Raw genomic sequence first — 8,251 nt, 5'->3', positions numbered from 1 at the left:
ATAAGCATTGAACTGCTTTCATTTGGAAGTTGTGGGCTGATGAATGTCAACTGGACAAAGGAAGTTTGCCTTTGTCCAGTTGACATTCATCAGCCCATAACTTCCAACTGAAAGCAGTTCAATTCATAAGACGGTGCTGCGTCTAATGATACGAATTGTTTGTAACATCACATGTTAGTAATTGCAGTCAGCAAGCACTTTTATAGAGGGTGAAAATTCCTGTCATCAGAGAGGTATAGCCGGGCGGTCCTGTTCCTGGACACGAGTCTATGTTGCACCACAGACGAACAATAGTATATAATGCGATTGTTATTTGAAAGTGTATTATTAGAAACTGTTAAAAATTAGTAGAACACTGTGTTTTATTGTGTGTACGCATTGTGATATATTTACATTTGCTCCGCATTTCGTCATTGACACAATGCTTAGAGGCAGTTGCCACCATACGCCTATAACACCGAGTGCCTCAGGCTATAACACCCAGTGGGTCATGTGACGTTAAAACAGGCAGGATGTTTTTATGTTGGTTTAGTTTTTTTCAATGTTGACAAAAATGGTAAAACAAAGTAAATATAAGTATTGAACCGTGGTTTTAATGTTGTTATAGTCGATATTCACTGTTCATTGCTTAAATAGTTGAACATAAAATAAAATCTAGTGACGACATGTGATGACGTGTTGAGGATGATCAATATTTCTTGAGTTTTGTTTTGGCAATGTGTGCAATTGTGGCATGGCAGATGATGTCAACACATGCCGTGTACTGATTAGTAGCAACACATAATTAAGTCGTTAACGATTGGCGTCCGTCGTATGACACATAACTCTTAAAAGCGTTTTGAGAGAAAACAATATTCTAGAACATATCGCCAAGTAAAAGTCCAAGTGTTTCTGTTCTGACAACAGAAAAGTGAAGACATGGCTTCTATGTTACCTTATCATGCCACGTAATAAAGATATAAAATGTACATGCTTTAACGAAGATTTTGTAGTACAAAAGAAGTAAAGATAATTGAGCGCATGATAATTGTTGATTATGACTATGATGTATTTGGCCAATCTTTCTTCTCCGTTTGTCAATATTTAACACTTCTATGCAATCATCTCCATCTTATCTAAACACCCATTTGGCTATAATTTCAGCAATATAATATACTGTTGTTACATTTTGTATTTAAAACATTTTATGTTATATTCCTCAAATTATAATGAGGTTAAAGAAATATCGGTTGATGGGTAAACAACTTGAGCAATTTAGGAAATTGACATTTTGTTTCGGTAAGATAAGAACGTGTCGTAATGTAACCCTGATAAATACTAGCCGCAATATACCGCTCGGCTAGAGAGATCTTCTCTTTAGCTCGATCGGTTGAGCGTAAGACTAGTAAGCCAGAGGTCCCGGGTTCAATCCCTAGCGGAGGTAGTGATTTAAATTTAATAAATCATGCGCTCTGTTACATTGGCGTCCATGTAGGGACTCGGGGAAAATACTTAGCCATGATCCACAAGCATCGCTGTTACCCCTGGAAACTCGATTTTTAACTCTTAAATGACCTTAGCTGTTAATAGGACGTTAAACAAAATAAGCCAAACAAAACCAATCTTGCAGAAGGAACTATATCCTGACAATCTCGACCCCAATATCATATACATGTACCTACATGTAGATCTTGACAGAGCGAACTGTGACGAAATAGCCTGAATATAACAAATCACTACACAAAATCGTTGCAAGGGGAAAACTTGCCTTAGGTACGTATACCATTCGCAACATCTCATTCTACCTAATTCCGTCATGCCGTATTCAGTATATTTCTGTTTGCCAGTTCGATTCCTAGCATGGAAATGAGATTTACACTTGTAAAATATCTAACATGTTGTGTTAAATAGGAACGCATTCGTTAAAGTGAATGGGGTTCGTCGGGCGCAGATAATTAGCAATTTACATATGAGTGAACCAAAATAACTTCGAGTATTCCAAATTTTGAGACCAAGATATTGAGATTGACAGAGAGAACTCTTATAAATAGAACACACTACTACATACCTGTTTAAAAGTTAATGTTGTTTATTTTACAATATTTGTGAATTAGGTTAAATAAACATATTAATTACACTTGTTTGTATGCGCGAGCGATACTACTTTGCGAGGAAACGGGAGTACCCGGAGAAAGTCCAGGTGTTTTGGCAGGTGACCAGGTTACCCAATACCTTTTCACGCTCGATTTGAGAATCAAACCCAGACCGCCTATGTAAAAAAGGCAATTGTGTTACAATTGTACCATTCAACTACCCTTAGGTTTATCAGATAAAATATGACAATTCCAACATAAGATACAATAATACACCCTCGGTGTAGGAAACTGTGACTTGCCCCTCCCCTCACCCCATCCCTCCAATAACAAACCAACAACACAACTTACAATATTTGCAATTGAAACTATGATAATCTCGCCCGAGTCCCAGTCGTGTCTGTTAAGAGTGCAGCATTATTCCAAGAGAAGAATGAATGTATTTCGCAAGCACGCTGTTCAGGGAATACAGACTAGAATTAATTCAATTTGATGGAACTTTATTCCCCACAATCGAACACACATTTCTATAGATCTGAACTCCCTGCTCATTGAAATACACACAGTTTCGTTCTCTCAAAATGAATTGAAAAATGAACATTTAAATGAAGGAAGAAAGATCTATAAAGGCGTTTTTTTTTTCAACCAAGTACAGTTCTAAAGATCGAGCGTATTTGAGATCAGATGTACTTCAGAAAGTGTACTTATATTTGAGAAAACGAGTTTAATGTTTGACGTTGATCATGCGGTTGATGTCAATTTCACTCTCAATTAGAAACGTTGAAATTGGTAACATTTATGTGAAATTCACAGACATGCAATTTACTTTCAAAATCCTTCCGGTTTACTTTCACTGTCCCTCTTGACGTGTGCACGTGCGGGCTAATGAATACACTACCGCTTGATTAAAAGGTGGCTAATGTGATTTCTCGATATGTCGATTTATTTTCTTCCGAATGTTCTTTTCATACTTGTTCAAGCGATTAATTATAATGATGATATTAATTAAAGAAAGCCAGGTACTAGACTCGATTACTACTTAGTTCATATTTCATAGGGTTATTTTTTCAGTCAAAGCTCGGTGGCCACATCTGTAAATGATTGAGAGCTATTTCAGTGATTTATAATTATGTTATGTTAATACTGATGTATTAGTAGATACAAATATAGATGTGTATGGCATATATGATATAGCTTAATCAGTTATATCGCATTCACATACAGATAAAATTTCTTTAAGTTATGCGAATAACAGAAATGCATTTCAATTCCCTTAAAATGTTTCATTATTTTATGAGGTACATCTATTCAACCGTGTCTTGTCAACATGTCATGCGCTAAGGACTTCTAGACTCCAGGAAGACTCAAAGGACGCCGTAGCAAAAGTGCTTTATATTTAGATTCAAGAAGTGACGTAGAGGTGGACCTTGACAGGAAACCTGTAAAGTAGGCGTTTGATAAATGGCATGAAAAAATAAATTATGCTTTCATCCATAAGCACCAGAAAGATGTACTATAAATATACATATATACTTGTACTTATACAATGTACTTTATTCATCCTTAAGCAGAAAACATGTCCATGTAAACTAATAAAATTAAGTCTTTTGAATGCATTTGTTGTTGCGACATCTGATGAAAGAATATTATGAAAAATGATATCCTCACGATTATAAAGTTATTACCGATATTATGAGTTAAAGGATACACTACTGTATATATAAAATAATCGAGAGTTTGAACCTAAGCAAATTAAGAATATAACATTGAATTTGTTTTCCTAAAAGACTTGCTTTTGGTACGTTTTAATAATAGAAAAGTCAATTTTTAGTTTACTAAAATTCTCATTGACATGTTCCACAAGGTTTTCCTTAATTTCATCAAACCAAAAAACGGGGTGAAAGTCTGTATCGCTGATGAACATGGTATCTTGCGATGTTGATCATGCTACTGGTACGATACACCGCCGATCAAATGTTCGGTTATGGTGAGGATTACAGACAGATAGCGTACATTAGCGGTAAATACTAGCCACAATAGACAGCTGGCAATTGAGAAAGCTCTTTCGCAATACCGGTTGAACGTGGGACTAGAAAATCAGATGTCCTTTAATAGCTTGTTTTATCAGTAACCCTCAATATACATGCAGTGCCAATTATTTATTAAGATACATTTCGTTTGTATCTGCAGACAACGACCAAGGAGAAGACTATCTCTTCATAGTATAGGACATCTGATGGTTCGAAGCTGAGTACAGGAGTACAGCATAACAAATCGAATAAGTAAACACATATAAAAACGAAAACTTATGACGTATTTGCACATTTGAATGCAATTTTGTTCTATTGCATACTTATAATTATTTGTGTCTTCAATCTCGATTGTTAAGACGAATCTCGTTGCTTTTCATTGGGAAACATTTCATTTCTTTAGTCGATATACAATTGGACATGTTTGAGGCGTTTCAACGAAATGTACATCTTGAGGGACCCCTCTTAAACACTTCACAGACTTTTTTCAATATTCTTTGTGTAAATCTTAACTCTGTCCATATCCATATTCGATTTCGTTTTACGGATTTGGAGTCAGAAACACAATTTCTTTTACCTGTCGATAAATCGTCCTGTTTTATTTAAATATATATATTTGAACGACAACATATAAAATGCTTCTTGCTGGACTTATAACATGACAAATACGACCGGTAAATTCTTGTAAAAAATGTTAAAGGCGGAAACAAAGTTATAAAATCATGCGGTAAGTCTTTAACCATTCAAAGCTTCCTAAACAGGAAGTGCTGAAAATAATTTTTAAAAATAGCAAAAAAATAATAATAAAAAAAAAATAAAGAAACGATTTGATATACAATTAAGATTTTAAACAAATATTCGTTTGAGTGTTGATCAAGAAACTGATATCATTCCGATATTCCGCGCGATCGCGGTTGTGTCCGACACCGCGATTTCTTTTGCAAGATACTTTACCGACCAAATTTCTTTGAGTGCAAGATATGAGTTTCCTGCATGCAGCCACCAGCTGCTACTAAATGTACAGGGAAAACTCCAAACTGTATCAGCAGTTAAACAGTTAGACTCATCAGTGATACCAATTAAACTATAGAAATAGTGCAGGAAAGGTGATTTGTTCAAGACACGATCTGGGCATGGTAATACAAACTTTTCAACCGGTTAGGGCAATAAATAAATTTGTTCTGCCGCAAGAGCAATAATACCGTTACCCTATCAACTCCACTTTTATTATCTCCCCTGATACATCATTACGTCACAATTGCAATTATGGCATTAAAACACAATATGCAATGATGTTTTTGTCAAACATTTATATTAACCATTTGCAACGTTCAAGTTATCGGGATTGATATGATTATACAAATTTGTAAGAATGGGCACGAATCTGTTGAAAGAACTCTTACCAATAGGATTGATAGAAAGCATTATGTAAAGAAAATCGTACAGCACACGTCATTTTAAAGAGTGATGAGTAAGCTCAGATAACAAGTGGTATTATTTCCTTATGGTGAAACATATCATTTTTCTTTTTCAACCCTGCAAATTATCCCATAGGACACTTTAACGACTAACCGTTTTGTCATCATATTAGATACAAATAATTGAAATTGTTTCGTTTAATTTGCAACAGGAATCTTCATGTCATAAATAATGAACGATAACGTGAATGATTGTGATATTTGAAACCAATACCACAGCACATATTTAATGCTATTATATGGGTCGTAAACGAGCACACTAGGAAATTGGAAGGACATTACCCTAACTCATCACAATGATCAACAAAGACCTTAGCATCACTTACTAGTCCAAGAAGGAGAATACAACTAAATACTGCCGATACTGTATTTAAGTCTTCACTAACCCTGCTGTTGGACTTTTAAGATCATAAATACAGGTTATATAACGAGTGGTTGTTGTATATGGTATTTCTTTCACTCGAGTTTTTATGCTATTAAAAGTCACACAAAACACGAGCTTTAGCGTGCCTTTTTTGTGTCACTTTATAAAAATAGCTAACGAGAGTGAAAGGAATACCATATACAACAACCACGAGTTGATGTGACCTGTTTTTATCACAATAGAAACGATACTCTGAGGATGAATTGACCTGTTTTGTGTCAACGTGTGTTCTTTTCACAATTTTATGTATGGTGTAAGGATATGAACTAAATTGAAAAGCCGCTAATGAATATGCAAAACTGACAATTTCGGAAATGTAAGGAAATATGACAATTTATAACAAATTGCTAAAAAAATATTAAGCAAGTTTATCTTCTTTTCAAAGCAATAGCATGAAAGAAATCTAAAGATATTTTCAAAAATTGACAAAAACAACCGCGAACTATTTCTTGTTGTCATGTCATGGACCTCGTGAAGCGGTCTTCAAGTAAGAGCCAATAAAATCGCATTGAATCAGGTGATAAGAAAAAGTTCCGGTCAAAGGTCACTGTGTCAACCAATAAAAACGCATTTAAAGCTTATTCCACGTGTGATAGCTGAATGTTATTCAACAGTTGTTTGACACGCGCCTATTGTGGCAGAAACGTTCTTTTGAAATCAAATATATTAAAAATTATGAAACTGATTCGTATGTGCCTTTCGAACATCCCCATTTAGATTCTGACATTTCTTTATATCCATGTTTTACCTCGTTTTTTTTTCGACTCCAGTTATCATTTCTTTGGGTCCGGAGCCGTTTAATTTGTTTTAGTTCTATTGAATCTATCAATGTGATTTGAAAGGTGCCATTACCTTATGTGTATTTTGTACAGTACATAAATATAAGAATAATATATATCCAAAATTTACCATTATGATCAAAGTAGAACTAAGTATACCTCTCCAATTAACATTTGTATACGCTCATAACCATTTTGTTGTCGTCTCTTCTGAATTTCATCATCGACGAATAGACAAAACAGTTAGTAAAATTATAGTTCGTTTCTTTATCTCTCTAACACTATATCTTGTATGATGTGTATACAAGCCTTTGGCCCGTAGCCTCATTGACGAATGTAAGAAGAGAAGGAAAAACAAAACCTAGTCATATAATAGTTTTCCATGGATAATTATCAATTGCTAAAATAAAAACGTAAAAAGAGATAATGTAAACGTACTTAATTGACGCACCTAAAGTTTAGCGCATAACCAAATAAAAACATGGAATGATGAATAGAGCACCAAAACTGATTGCACAAGAAAACAAATAGATAAACTACAATTAGCGCAAAGTAATTTAGACGAATGCTTCTCCAGCGCAAAACAAAAAGCAAAAAAAAAACAAAAAACAAAAAAAAAAAAAAAAAGCAACAAAAAAAAATCCGCTAAGATAAGAGAACCGTTAAGACATATTTATCGCATAGATTACATCATTTGTGTGTAGCTTATTACATTATTGACAAACTGATTAATGCGATATTGAATATACATAATCTCCATTGTTAAAAATATGACCATGTTTTTTGGCTAATTTTATTGATGTCAGTATGATACTGGTTGCACAAGACAATAAAGTAACCAAAACAGAAGGAATACGCAGATACATCACAAATCATCGTAGGAACAATCGAGACACAGCACCAACGGAGAGACTTTATAAAAGGAACAATCGAGACACCAGCACCAACGGACAGACTTTATAAAAGGAACAATCGAGACACCAGCACCAACGGACAGACTTTATAAAAGGAACAATCGAGACACCAGCACCAACGGACAGACTTTATAAAAGGAACAATCGAGACACCAGCACCAACGGAAAGACTTTATAAAAGGAACAATCGAGACACCAGCACCAACGGACAGATTTTATAAAAGGAACAATCGAGACACCAGCACCAACGGACAGACTTTATAAAAGGAACAATCGAGATACCAGCACAAACGGAAAGACTTTATAAAAGGAACAATCGAGACACCAACACCAACGGAAAGACTTTATAAAAGGAACAATCGAGACACCAGCTACAACGGAGAGATTTTATAAAAGGAACAATCGAGACACCAGCTACAACGGAGAGATTTTATAAAAGGAACAATCGAGACACCAGCACCAACGGAGAGACTTTATAAAAGAGACAATAGAGACACATCAGCTGTGAAAACAATTAAAGGAAAGATCGCGACATCGCCCCCAACGGAGAGACA

The sequence above is a fragment of the Pecten maximus genome, chromosome 7 (genome assembly GCF_902652985.1).
Source record: "Pecten maximus chromosome 7, xPecMax1.1, whole genome shotgun sequence".
NCBI classification, from domain to species: domain Eukaryota; kingdom Metazoa; phylum Mollusca; class Bivalvia; order Pectinida; family Pectinidae; genus Pecten; species Pecten maximus.
Note: the sequence above shows the minus strand (reverse complement) of the source record.